Here is a 12,860-nt window from a genome sequence, read left to right as displayed (position 1 = left end):
CCAACCAGCACAGAAGTTTCTCAACAATGCAACAAGCTGCTTGGATGTACTGGGGGTCTTACTGGAGCAAACCCACCTGGAGGGATGGTGCCCATGACTGGTGCAGCCTTGTTTCTTTGGAGCTAACAGTCTAGTACAGGAAAACACACTATTGATTATTTAATTACAATTAAGAGAGATGAAGGAGAATCAAGAGCATATGCCAGGGATCTGAAGTAGTTCATGAGTAAAGGAAGTCTTATTTGAGAGGAGAGTATGAGCAGGAAAATAACTCAGAGAGGGAAGAAAAGTGTATTCCAGGCAGAGGGAACAGCATGTACAAAGGTAACTTGTTCATGATGCAAGTAGGGAATTAGCACCTCTACCACAACCAGTATTTCACAAGTCAAAGACACATTCTTCAAGCGTTCTCTGCTGCTCTGTGTTTGAGTTCCATTGCTTGTTGTTTCTCTATTAGCATTCTATTCCCAGGTAGGTAAATAGAGACGGCAGTTGTAGCTCAAGGCTGCAGTTCCCAAAACCCCTTCTGTAAGGACACGAAGGCTGGGATGTTCGTGAGTATAGCACAGCATGTGCTTGGAGGTGCTCAGAAAGAGAAAGCTCTAGAAAGAGGCAGGTCTACGGTTGCCCTGGAGGTGTTTGGTTTGAGACATGTGCCCTTCAAGATGTACGAGTTTGTGCGGTGACCTTGCTGCTGCAGGTGGCCCGTTGAAGCGAGTCAGATGCTGGCTGAACATGTAGCAAATTCTCTAGGCCTCTTCTTTTCCAGCCATATTTTGCCTTGCTGTTTTTGGTTCTTCTGCTGTGTTCTGGCCTGTAGCCTGCTGTTCTGAAAACCTACTATGCTTCTATTTACTCTGTCTTCAAGGAGTACCTTCCCTGTTTCATGTCGGACTGATTTTTACTGGTCTTTTATGTTTTGCTTTTCTGGATGTCTAATTCTCCTTCCAGTTCGAGAGTTAGGTGCTTGACTTCTGCGCTCCCATGTACCCTGTACTTAACTTTTGTGTTCCCATAATGCCCCACACTTGACTTCTGTGTTCCCATAATGCCCTGCACTTGACTTCCTGTGTTTCCATAATGCCCTGCACTTGACCTCTATATTCCCCTAATGCCTTGCACCTGACTTCTGTGTTCCCATAATGCCCTGTACTTGACTTCCCTGTTCCCATTGTGCCCTCCACTTGCCCCACACAGGCTGTAACACTGGCTGTGACTCTGATGCTCTCATAGGTCATGGTGCTCCTCAGGACTGTGCTTACTTCCTCTTAGTATTCAGGGGCCTGGTGCAGGCCTTACAAGAAGACTCTGAAAATGTTTGTTGAGACAGTAGTCTGCAGATAAGTGCCTTTGGGAACTGGAGCAGGTGATCTGTGCGGGCTGAGGGAGCCTTGATGGAAGAGTTGGCTCTCTGGCTGACTCTCATGGTTTGGGCAGAGGAGAGAAGAAGTTGTAGGCATTCTGGGTGAAGGTGTTGGCAGTGCACTGAAGAGAGAGGGAATGCAATGTGGTGTGGTGGAGGACAAAGAAAACTCCCCACCCCGCAACCCCACATGAAAACTCCCCTCAAGCCTTTCTTCCATGGAAGTCCTCCTTTAGCTTAACCCAGTGATGTTCAACTGGGGAATATTTTGCCCTCCAGGGAATATTTGGCAATGTCTGGAGACATTTTTGGTTGTCCCAATTGAAGAGCTATCAGCATCTAGGAGTAGAGGCCAGGAATGCTGCTAAATATCCTATGATGCACAGGACAGTCAGCTCCCTACAACAAAAAGTGACCCAAAGGCCAGGCATGGTGGCTTACACCTGTAATCCCAGCACTTTGGGAGGCTGAGGCGGGCAGATCACCTGAGGTCAGGAGTTTGAGACCAGCCTGACCAACATGGTGAAACCCCATCTCTACTAAATAGAAACAATTAGCCAGGCATGGTGGTGGGTGCCTGTAATCCCAGCTACTTGAGAGGTTGAGGCAGGAGAATTGCTTGAACCCTGGAGGCGGAGGTTGCAGTGAGCTGAGATTACGCCATTGCACTCCAGCCTGGGCGACAAGAACGAAACTCCATCTCAAAGAAAAAAAAAAAACAGTGACCCAGCACAAAATGTCAGTCATGCTGCCATTGAGAAACCCAAAATTAGGCAGACTGCGGCTTAGCCGAATGTTGATCATAGACTAGGGCTGCATGAGTAAATGTTGGATGTTTCTAATTAACTTGTACACGTGACCAGCGATGTTCTATGGGCAGTGTTACATGACCAGAGATATAGGAGAGGAAGTTGGTTTGGGGCAAGTTGCTGCTTTGTTTATTGACACTCTGTCTTCTCTCACTGCGTGGATGAAGGTTTGGTGGGATATGCAGTCGGAGTGTAGGAAGGGGAGATAGATGCACAGGAGACAGAGCAACATGTGAGGAGAGGCTGCAATAGCCTCTGTGCTGCCCGCTCAGGGAACAACCATAGTGATATGGCAGGATGTGCACAGGCCATAGGCTGGAACCTCAAGGGAAACCAGGTAGCTGGGTGTTGTGATAAGAGGAAAGTAAGGGACTGGATGGGATTACTTTCTTTTTTGATGCCCTTTCCTGAAGTTTTCTTCTAGCAGAAGTGTCACCTTTGGCTGACATGGAAATAGGAATTTTACCCTGTCTTTCTCTTCTGTATTCTTCCTAAGGTTCTTGTCTGTTTAGAATATCATTAAGCTGGGCATGGTAGCTCACACCATAATCCTAGCGCTTTGGGAGGCCAAGGTGGGAAGATTGCGTGAGCCAAGGAGTTTGAGACCAGCCTGGGCAACCTAGTGAGGTGCCATCTCTACAAATAATAATAATAATAAAAACTAGCCAGGCATGGTGGTACACGCCTGTGGTCCCAGCTTCTTGGGAGGTTAAGGTGGGAGGATCACTTGAGCCCAGGAGGTTGAGGCTGCAGTGAGTCATAACTGCATGACTGCATGTCAGCCTGAGTCCCCATCTCAAAAAAAAAAAAAAGAAGAAAAGAATATTACTTAACCAGGAAGAAATCTGGTGATTAGTTGTGTGGAAAATGGCTGTCTTCTGTTTCTGAATGAACCTGTGCCGTTACACCTGTTGGTTTGTTGTTTTGATGTTTGCCTGCTCAGAGTGGGTTCAGAAGCTATGTGGTGTGTGACTTGGGCCATGCTTGGGCTGAGTCACTGGGTAATGAGAACCCTCTCCTCCCTGAGCTATGTTAACAGAGTAGAGGCAGAATGCTGCTGAGGAAATGGCCCCTTAGTGATTTTCAATACCGAGGGTGGAGAGAATTGCTTTTTTCATGAAATCTGCCATTAGAGGCACAGGCTCTGAACAATCAACTGTTTCTGCCAAGCTTTGGATTTTGAAGGCAGGCAAAAGGAAGGAGGGACTTTGGGAAAATGAGTTTAATTACAGATTTTTAGCTGGTGACATTTCACACTTGGTGGCAACCTGGGAACTAAATGTAAGTGGTCATTTAAGTTTGTATTGAGGTGCTGGGTCCTTTATTGCTTTGAGTTCTTTCTCATCACAGATGAAAAGCTTCATTCTTAAAATAAAATTTGCATAATGCTAATTAGAGTAGGGCGGTTCAGAGAAGAGAGTGGGTGCAGTTTTTTAGTTAGAAAAGTGCCACCAAGCTCTGTAGCTAAAAGGGCATTTGGCCCTATTGGTGAGTGTGGAATTATCTGGAGGGAAGGCTCTTTCAGCATATGACTTTAAAGAAAGATCATAGAGAAAATGAAAGTCCAAAAGAACCTGTGTGAAAATGTGGCTAGTCAAGACAAGGTGGGACCATCATTTTCCTTTTGGACGAGGAGAGAATATGAGTGGTAGTGTAGAAAGAATGGGAGGTCTAGGATGGAATCTTGACTCTGACTAAATGACCTTGGAACAATTGCTTAACATATCCGAGCCTCAGTTTCTTCATCTGCAAAATGGGCAATAATAATAATCTTACTTGCCTAGAGTGGTGAAGACTGGACACCATGACTGTGTGGTACACAGTACAGACTGTGGCAGAGCAGGTGCTACCATCATAGTCCCCACCACCACTACCTTCAGGCCCACAGATTTCAGTTTCCCTTCTCCAGCTCATTCTTCTTTGCAGAATATAGCATAGTGATTCAAAATAAGCAATGCAAAATTAAATGGCCCTCATTCAGTCCCAAACCCAAACTTATTAGCTGTTTGACCTCAGATGAATGCCTTCACTGCTTTCTTCATGCCTCAGTTTCCCGATGTATAAATATGGCTGTGAATATCAAAAGAGATGAAGCACATATAAGGCATTCGTATGATGGCTGGACTGTAGAGAGGGCAGGGGAAGGTTACTTGAAAAGTTGGAGATGGAGAGTCCTCAGGTAGGTATCCTGACGAGAGGGAGTCCTGGAGACAGAGGAGGTGAGGAGTAGAGTCTGGTAGCGAGCCTGGGAGGAGGGAGTGGGGCAGGCCACCCAAGACCCACAGATAGCCCTGGTTTCCACTGTCTGGAGGCTGTGCTGGAGGCCACAAGGATACTCTTCCCCACCCGCTGTCCCACTACTCCTGCCGTAGGTGGACTCCAAGAGCTTCTTTCGTTTCCTTTCATTGAGTCTTCCCCATTGTACACAAGTTGCCTGTCTCTATGGGAACCCCATAATAGGAGTGTTGGGAATATGGATAACACCGTGGCCAATCCCTTCCTTCTGTTTATACTTGATGGACAGCATCCCATACCATATGTGGCTTGGGTTTCTTCACAGCGCAATGGCTGGATTTTATTTTTTAATTTTTATTTATTTAATTTTTTGAGATGGAGTCTCATTCTGTCACCCAGGCTGGAGTGCAGAGGCATGATCTTGGATCACTGCAACCTCTGCCTCCCAGGTTCAAGCGATTCTCCTGCCTTAGCTTCCTGAGTAACTGGGATTATAGATGTGTGCCACCACACCCGGCTAATTTTTGTATTTTTAGTAGAGAGGGGGTTTCGCCACATTGGCCAGGCTGGTCTCGACCTCCTGACCTCAAGTTCTCCACCTGCCTCTGCTTCCTGAAGTGCTGGGGTTAGTTACAGGCATGAGCCACCGTGCCAGGCCTGGCTGGATTTTAAAAGCAAGCATTCCTACGGAGTGCAGCTACACAGAAGCTGTGATCAGCTTTTACAGTTGACCCTTGGAAGTCACATGGTGCCATTTCCACTGCATATTTTTTCATTAAGCTGGTGCCAAAGACCCATCCAAATTCGAGGGGAAGGACATATATTTCACCTCTTCGTCAGGAAGTGGCAAGGTTCTGGAAGAAGATGTGAGATGAGAAGTAGTGTGATCACTTTTGAAAAATACAACCTGCCATACCACTCTATACATGCATGTGTGTGTATATATATTTATGGTCGTATATTTGTATAATAATGTATATATTACATACATCTATCTGTATATAATATTCATACATAAGAATATATAAAACTTAAATGTTTTACAAAATAATGGAATATATAAAACTTAAATGTTTTACAAAATAATACTTCCCTTATTACATAGGGTACACTCTGTGTCCCCTTCTATTCTTTTAAGAAAAATGCTCTTTGCCAACCCACTCAGTTGATTTTCCACCACACTATTGTGTTGCGCCCTGTTCTGTTTCTTCCAGATAGCCTTGGGCAAAGGGCTGTTTCTTAGAGCGCCAGTGTCTGGGCTGTGCTCAGCGCACTACCTGACTACGTTTCTGGCCAAGCTTTATGACGTCAGCAGTTCCTGTCACACTCCTAGTTTTTGGCTAGCAGTAAACCCAAACTTTTCTGTCTGAGAGGACCATGGAACTCACCCTCTCCCTGTCTCTGAAATCCTCTGAGGTCTTTGCATTCAAGTGCATTCAACAGTTGGTCATTAAAGCAGCAAGCTGACAGAACATCCTGGTTGATGGTATGTAAACAAACCGATTCATAAGTACAGCCATCATTTCATGTTGGGGCCACACAACCCTTTGACAGCCAGTGTCTGCTGCATAGGGGACCAGCTCCTCCAGGCAGCCTGTGGGGCTGTTTCCCTTTACAGGCAGCTGTGCTGTGGCCAGCCAGGGCTTCTCAGCCCGCAATGAGATAGTCCAGTGTTTTCACTCTCATGAAAAGAACAGATCCCCACCCATCTTGATTTCTGCTGGGGTCTTTCCTCTTTGTGCCATGTGGGAGCCACCTGGGAGCACATCTTTGTAAATATATGACCTGGGCTCATGTTTGTAGAGTCCTTTCTGAGCATCTAGCAAGCTGGCTCACGTGCTCAGGGACTTGGTACCAATTAAGGTATTTATTCCCACTTTTCATGTGATCGAGAAGATGTATGCCCAACACAGTGCTTTTAACTAGGTCAGAGAAAAAGCAGGCGGGAAGCTATATATTTTACAATACTTAGTGGACCTTACTGGAATTACTGAATGATCAGAAAGTCTGCTTCTGATGGAGGGCCAAAGGGAGCTCTTTCAGCTCACAGCCGGGCTGTGGTGTTTGGGGAGGGAAGTGGGAAAGTGGCCGTAGAAGTACAGATGATCAAAAGCAGTACTCTTGCCCCCTGCCCTGGGAGGGGGCCTGGACTCCCTCAGGGAAGGCTTTTTTGGTGCTTTGGGTAGAGAAGCTGGAGACAGCAACTGTTGAATTTCCCCAGGCTTCATGATTTAAAGCCCATAGCCTTTTTCCACTGTTGGTCTTGCAGAGGCCTTTAATGTGCTGGGTGTGAAAGGGAGTGGAAATGAAAAGCCAGCGCATCGCACTGGGGGCCTGAGATCAGAAGGCGATGGAAAATGGAAATGTCAAGTTTGTGTTTCCACTGCTGGCCGCAAGGGCCTCAGGCGGCAGGCACCCCTCCTCCCGCCTCAGCTTTCGCATCCTTCTCACTTCCTCCCCAGCCCCCCAGTTTTCACACGGCCCAGGCCCAGTGACGAGTGTCACTCTGGGCTGAGTGAGGCTCACGGCTTGTCAAAAGAGGTGCTAGGATGAGAACAGAGAAGTTCAGCATGGGCTTGAGAGGCACAGAAAGGAACTGGCCTTCTAAAGACACCGCAGAGAGACTGCAAAGTGGGTTGGTTTTCTTTTTCTAACACTGAGAAGAAAAGGAGTTCAGAATTCACACGTGGTTCATGGAAAAGGCAATCTGTTTCCATATGGACTCTCCTATCTCTGTGGTGCCCAGGATGCTTAGACCTGTGCGTCTTTGAACCCAGCTTGTGTTGATGTAGCTCGGGACACTGTCAGGCCTTTGTGCCCAGCCAGGCTTGGAGGTGTTTGAAAAGAGAGCCATCAACACCTTTCCATCGGGGACTTGCCGTGTTTCTCTTTTGGTTGAGTCAGCTTTGAAGTTTAGTAATTCCTTCCCACACTTGGTGGCCACAATGTCATGAGGCTCAGCCTGGTGTCGTGGGTCTGCTAAAGATTCTGTAGAGGCTGGAAAGGTGCCTGTCAGGGGCAGCAGGAATTATGTGCAAGTCTAAGGAAGCTCCAGGCATAGGAAATAGTGGGATAAACCTTCCTTTATTATCGCATGCGATAATCACATTTGTGAAATGTAGATGTCTCAAATTTATACAAACAGAATTCTGAAAAACATCAGAAAAGTTTATTACAAAGCCTTTTTTTTTTTTTTTTTTTTGAGACAGGCTTTTACTCTGTCACCCAGGCTGGAGTGCAGTGGTACAATCACAGCTCACTGTAGCGTTGAACTCCTGGGCTCACGCGATCCTCCTGCCTCAGTCTGCTGAGTAGCTGGGACTAGAGGTGCACACCACCATGCCGGGCTAATTTTTTGTAGCGATGAGGTTTCACCATATTGCCCAGGGTGGTTTCAAACTCCTAGGCTCAAAGGATTCGCCTGCCTTAGCTTCTCAAAGTGCTGGGATTACAGGCATGAGCCACTGTGCCTGGCCGGCAAAGTCCTTTTTTATCATCATGTTTTTAACTCTTCACAGTTTTCTATGTCTGTTATTTCACTTGAGCCCACTTGGATTTTTGTCCATTTGGATCACAGTTACTGGATTTTTCTGGAAGTCTCTACATGCATGTTCTGTGTTCAACGGCTTGAGGTGGACAAATTATGCATGACCTTCAGTTTTGGGAAGACTCTGTATGATCCTGATAAATGTAATTTCAAGATGATTATATCAAAAAGTGCATTGTGATCCTCTGTTACCTTAGTTTTGTCCTGTGAGGTCCAATCACATAAAACATTGGAGCCACTGCCAGCTTCCTTGTAGTTTACAAAAAATGCTTTGCCATGCTCATCACAGTAACTGTGAGAGATGATTCTATTTCTGCTGTACAGAGGAGAAAACTGAGGCCCAGAGAAGTTAAGTAACCTCCCCCAGGACACAGATATGAGAAAGAGATGAGACTCAAATGCCAGCCTTCTGGCACCAGGGGCGTGCCCTTCCACCAATAGACACTGAGCCGTGGCCAGAACAAGACAAAGCTGGGCAGAAGTTGAAACCTTTGGCAAAGGGCTCCCTGTCCTCTGGCCTTGCTGGTTCTTAGCCCCTCTTTCGCTCGTAAGGTCCTGCACTATCCCTTGCTCAGGATTGCCTTGTGATGGGCCTGGTCCCTCTGCTTCCACATCCTCAGGGGGATTGTTCCTTCTGCTTGTCCCAGGCGCTCCCTGGATGTTACCTACCTTGGGTGCCTTGAGAACACCAGCAGGGGATTCATTCATCTTCTGCAGGGGCAGAGGCCACTTCCCAGGGTTTTAAGGGACAGGCAATGGAAGTGAGATCCTTGAGAGACCTAAGGACAGTGAAGAAGAGGTCATAGTTACTTTCCTGGGAACAGGGTAGGTTTGCATCTGGTTCCTGGTCCAGCTCCACTTCACTGCTCCCATTTCCCTTGTGACCCAGATGACACAGTAAGAGCTGGAGTCTGATGAATCTGAGGTTGTGTGTGGGACACCAAGCCCTATTGATGGCTGTTTCTGTGGCTTCCTGGCCCTCATGTCTTCTGTATTGTAGGACTAGGCAGTCTGGGCCTGTGGCCTGCCTAGGGGCGTGTGTGGCCTTCTTGGCCCAGAACTCGCCCTTAGGAGGCACAGCCAAGCCAGGGGAGAAGGGAGGGAACTGGAGACTGAACCGTAGCCTGACTAACCTGCTTCGCATGTCTGCTGGCTGCCTAGAAAGCTCTGTGATGTTTGCATCTCGCATCGTGTGCCCTGGAAACTTAGAGGTAGAGCTACTTCATAGCGGGCAGAAACCTAACTGGCACTCCCTGGCCTGAGCCTGCTTCTGTGTGAGCAGCATGGCAGACCAAACTTGTCCAACCTGCAGCCCCGCATGGCTTTGAATATGGCCCAACACAAACTCGTAAACTTTCTTAAAACATGGATTTTTTTCTTTTTACGAGTTCTTTCTCTCTCTCTTTCTTTCTCTCCTTCCTTCCTTCCTTCCTTCCTTCCTTCCTTCCTTCCTTCCTTCCTTCCTTCCTTCCGTTCTTTCCTTTCTTTCTTTTTTCCTAGCTCATCAGCTATTATCAGTATATTTTATGTGTGGCCCAGACACTTTTTTCTTCTTCCAATGTGGCCCAGGGAAGCCAAAATATTGGACACCCCTGGCCTAGACTCTTTTCCTGAACCTCGCTGTCATCATAATTTCTGTCAGTGCTGCGTGGAGACTATTTTTAGTTGGCTTTCTGGGTGAGATTTGACAGAGGCCAGGGTGGGAGATGTCAGACTGTGTACACTGGTGAGGAAGCTGCATGGGATGAAGATCTTGAAGCTTTCAGATGTGCATGAGGACTGCCAATTCTGGTTTATCTCTCTGAGCAACCCCATGAAGGACTTTAACAAGCTCACAATTTTCAGATAGGTTTTTGAGCCATTTCCCAATCTTCCTAATCCCGTCTATTTTAGCTCTGGCCTGGGGAACATCAGCCCCAGGGTAGTGGCCAAGAACACAGGACACCTGGGGGCCAGACTGCCTGGATTTAAGCCTGGGCTCTTCCTCTTACTAGTTCTGAGACCTGGAACAAGTGACTTAATCTTTCCGATCTCAGTGTTCTCATCTTTAAAATGGTGGCAACAATGGTAACTGACTCAACAGGTTGTGGTAAGAATTAAATGTGTTAGGCCAGGCTCGGGGGCTCATACTTGTAATCCTAGCACTTTGGAAAGCTGAGGTGGGAGAATTGCTTGAGCTCAGGAGTTTGAGACCAGCCTGGGCAACAGAGTGAGACCCCCATCTCGACAAAAAATAAACAAAAAATTAGCCCAGTATTGTGGCATGTGCCTGTAGTCTCAACTGCTTGGGAAGCTGAGGTGGGAGAATAGCTTGAGCCCAGGAGGTCAAGGCTGCAAAGAGCCTAGATTGTACCACTGCACTCCAGCCGGGACTACAGAATGAGACCCTATCTCAAAAAAAAAAAAAAAAAAAAAAGAATTAAATGTGTTAATATATACAAAGCCCTCAGAATACTGCTTGGCATATGCTAGGTGCAATATACATTTTGGAGCTGCTACAGTTATTGTTATTACTATTATAATGTTTATATGATTTGTACTCTCATGACACGTTCTCTAGATTGAATGGATAATTCCAAATTTGTTTTTAAAACCTTTGCAAAATTTCAAAATGATACAAAAATATAAAAGGAAGACTTTTTAAAAGAAAAAAAGCCCTTGTATCAATGAAGAATAACCACTGTTAATATTTTTGCATTTCTTTCTATATTCTATACATTTTTATATGCACATAGTTCTTAAAACAAAATAATTATCATACTGATTTTCCAATTTTCTCCTTAAGAGCATGTGGGTATCTTCACATGGTATAGAGTCTTCTTCGAAACCTGATTTTAATAGTTTTATGATGTTCCATTGTTTAGGATAAGTCTTAAAGTATTCTCTTTTGTTCACCTCCACATGTCCAATACGTACTCGATGGGGTGTTAAGTTTGAGAGGGAACCCCTTGACGTATGGCTTCTCTGTTTAAAGAGGATTTAAGATAAGCATTGATGTTATCACCATGGTCACCATCATCGTCATCATCATCGTCTTCTAACGTTTGGCAAATCTGTTAAAGAAATGAGCACACCCAGAACCAATGCATCAGGGTTATGTGAGGGCAGCCTCCAACCCAGTGTAGAAGCAAAATTTTTGGCCACTAGACCTCAGCTCAGTGATGGAGTAGTGACTCTCTGAGCCCATTGTAATTATTTAAAGAAAGGGTGAATGACCTGGCCAGGCACAGTGGCTCACGCCTGTAATCCCAGCACTTTGGGAGGCCGAGGTAGGCAGATCTCCTGAGGTCCGGAGTTCGAGACCAGCCTGACTAACATGGAGAAATCCCGTCTCTGCTAAAAATACAAAATTAGCTGGGTGTTTTGGTACATGCCTGTAATCCCAGCTACTCAGGAGGCTGAGGCAAGAGAATCACTGGAACCCAGGAGGCAGAGGTTGTGGTAAGCCAAGATCACACCGTTGCACGCTAGCCTGGGCAAGAAGAGCGAAGCTCTGTCTCAAAAAAAAAAAAAAAAAAAAGAGAAAGGAAGGGTGAATAACGATCTGCTGAGGATGCTCCTGCTTTGGGTGGGAGGTGGATCAAAGAGGATCTCTAAGGAAGGACTCATCTCTGAAATACATCAAGTGAAGGAACTTCATGTAGGGTCATGTAGTGGGAAGAGGATGCCTCCCATATCAAAGTGAGCCCAGCCCCCATTCTGCTGCTGACTCACTGAATGCACTTGGCTCAGTAACCTGCATCCTAAGCACCCTCCTCCTCTGTATGGTAAAGTGGACCTGACCACATTCTCAAGGCAACCTGTGACAATCATGGAGAGCGGCTTGCCTCGAGCTTTGCACATGGCAGGTGCTCAATGAACAGAACTATCATATATTTCGGAGTGTCTGTGTGAGTGTCATTGTGCATGAGTTTCATCTGTCATTGGAAATCTGGCCTCAGTGCTCGAGTGAGGAGTTTGGGTATTTATACGTTGCTTTCTGTGTGCCAGGTACTGTGTCAGGCGCATTATACAGATAAATGCTCCTTGACCTAAGATGGGGTCAACATGCTAATGAACTCATTGTCAGTTAAAATATTTTTAAGTTGAAAATACATTTAATATCCCCAATAAACCCATCTTAACGTCAAAACATTGTAAATCAAACTGTTCTTAAGTAGGAGACTGTCTATGTTTATCTTGAAATCTAACGCTGTCTGGGGTTTCATTCCCTTATTGTCTTTTGGAAATGAGACAGACTTTCAAAGGCATTCACTTGGTTGGTGTTCAAGAATGTGTTCAGTAACCCAGCTGCAAGGGGGTGTCTCTGCCACCCTTGGACATGCAGCACTTTGTAAGTGCCCTGTTCATTCCTCGGCTTGCTCTTCTACCTGGAGGATGTGTGTGTAAAATGAGGTAGATGTAGGAGAAATAGCCAATTAAAGCAAGCTGGGTTTAAAATAGCTCCTTGGGTGAACCTGCTAGTCACACACATTCACACAAAGCCTACCTCGCCACACTGAATTTCCAGAATTGTCAAACCAGGCCAAGACATTCCCACCAGGGCACTTCCTGTTTCACTAAGAAAAAAATTCCTGCTAAGAATTCCTGCCTTCTGGTTCCCTGGAGCTTTCAGGAAAGCTTTTGTTTAAACAAAAGAACCAGCCTACTGGTATCTGGGTGAACACAGGCTTCCTACTAAGATGGAAATGATCTGAATGGAGGGGGACATGGGTTTCTTTTTCCTTTCCTTTTTTACCTCTCATCCACTGAAAGCTAGTGACTTAAAGGATTGGAGTAGAGACACGTAAAAGACATCTTGACTTTTGGGGAAGTGACTTTCTGCTTCTGTCTGACATCATTTTAAATAAATTGAGTAAGCAGGAAAGTGGAGGGTGAAGGATTTGTTGAATGAGATTGAAGCTGG

General features: G+C 45.9%; 1 protein-coding gene across 2 annotated transcripts in view; it reads left to right on the top strand.

Moving 5' to 3' along the window:
- The window catches only part of GFOD1 (glucose-fructose oxidoreductase domain containing 1), a 125,546-nt gene that overhangs the window by 53,669 nt on the left and 59,017 nt on the right, over positions 1 to 12,860 (top strand). Inside the window, exon 1 of one of the 2 annotated variants that reach the window (XM_031667628.1) lies at positions 5,427 to 5,893. The exons of the other annotated variant lie outside the window; for it this stretch is intronic. The gene's annotated coding sequence lies outside the window, so the exon portion shown is untranslated. Of the gene's footprint in view, positions 1 to 5,426; positions 5,894 to 12,860 lie in introns of those variants that run through there. 2 annotated transcript variants of the gene reach the window in all.

Source organism: Papio anubis, chromosome 6 (assembly GCF_008728515.1).
Source record: "Papio anubis isolate 15944 chromosome 6, Panubis1.0, whole genome shotgun sequence".
NCBI classification, from domain to species: Eukaryota; Metazoa; Chordata; class Mammalia; order Primates; family Cercopithecidae; genus Papio; species Papio anubis.
The sequence above is the reverse complement of the archived record's forward strand: the minus strand, read 5'-3'. Positions and strand labels throughout refer to the sequence as shown.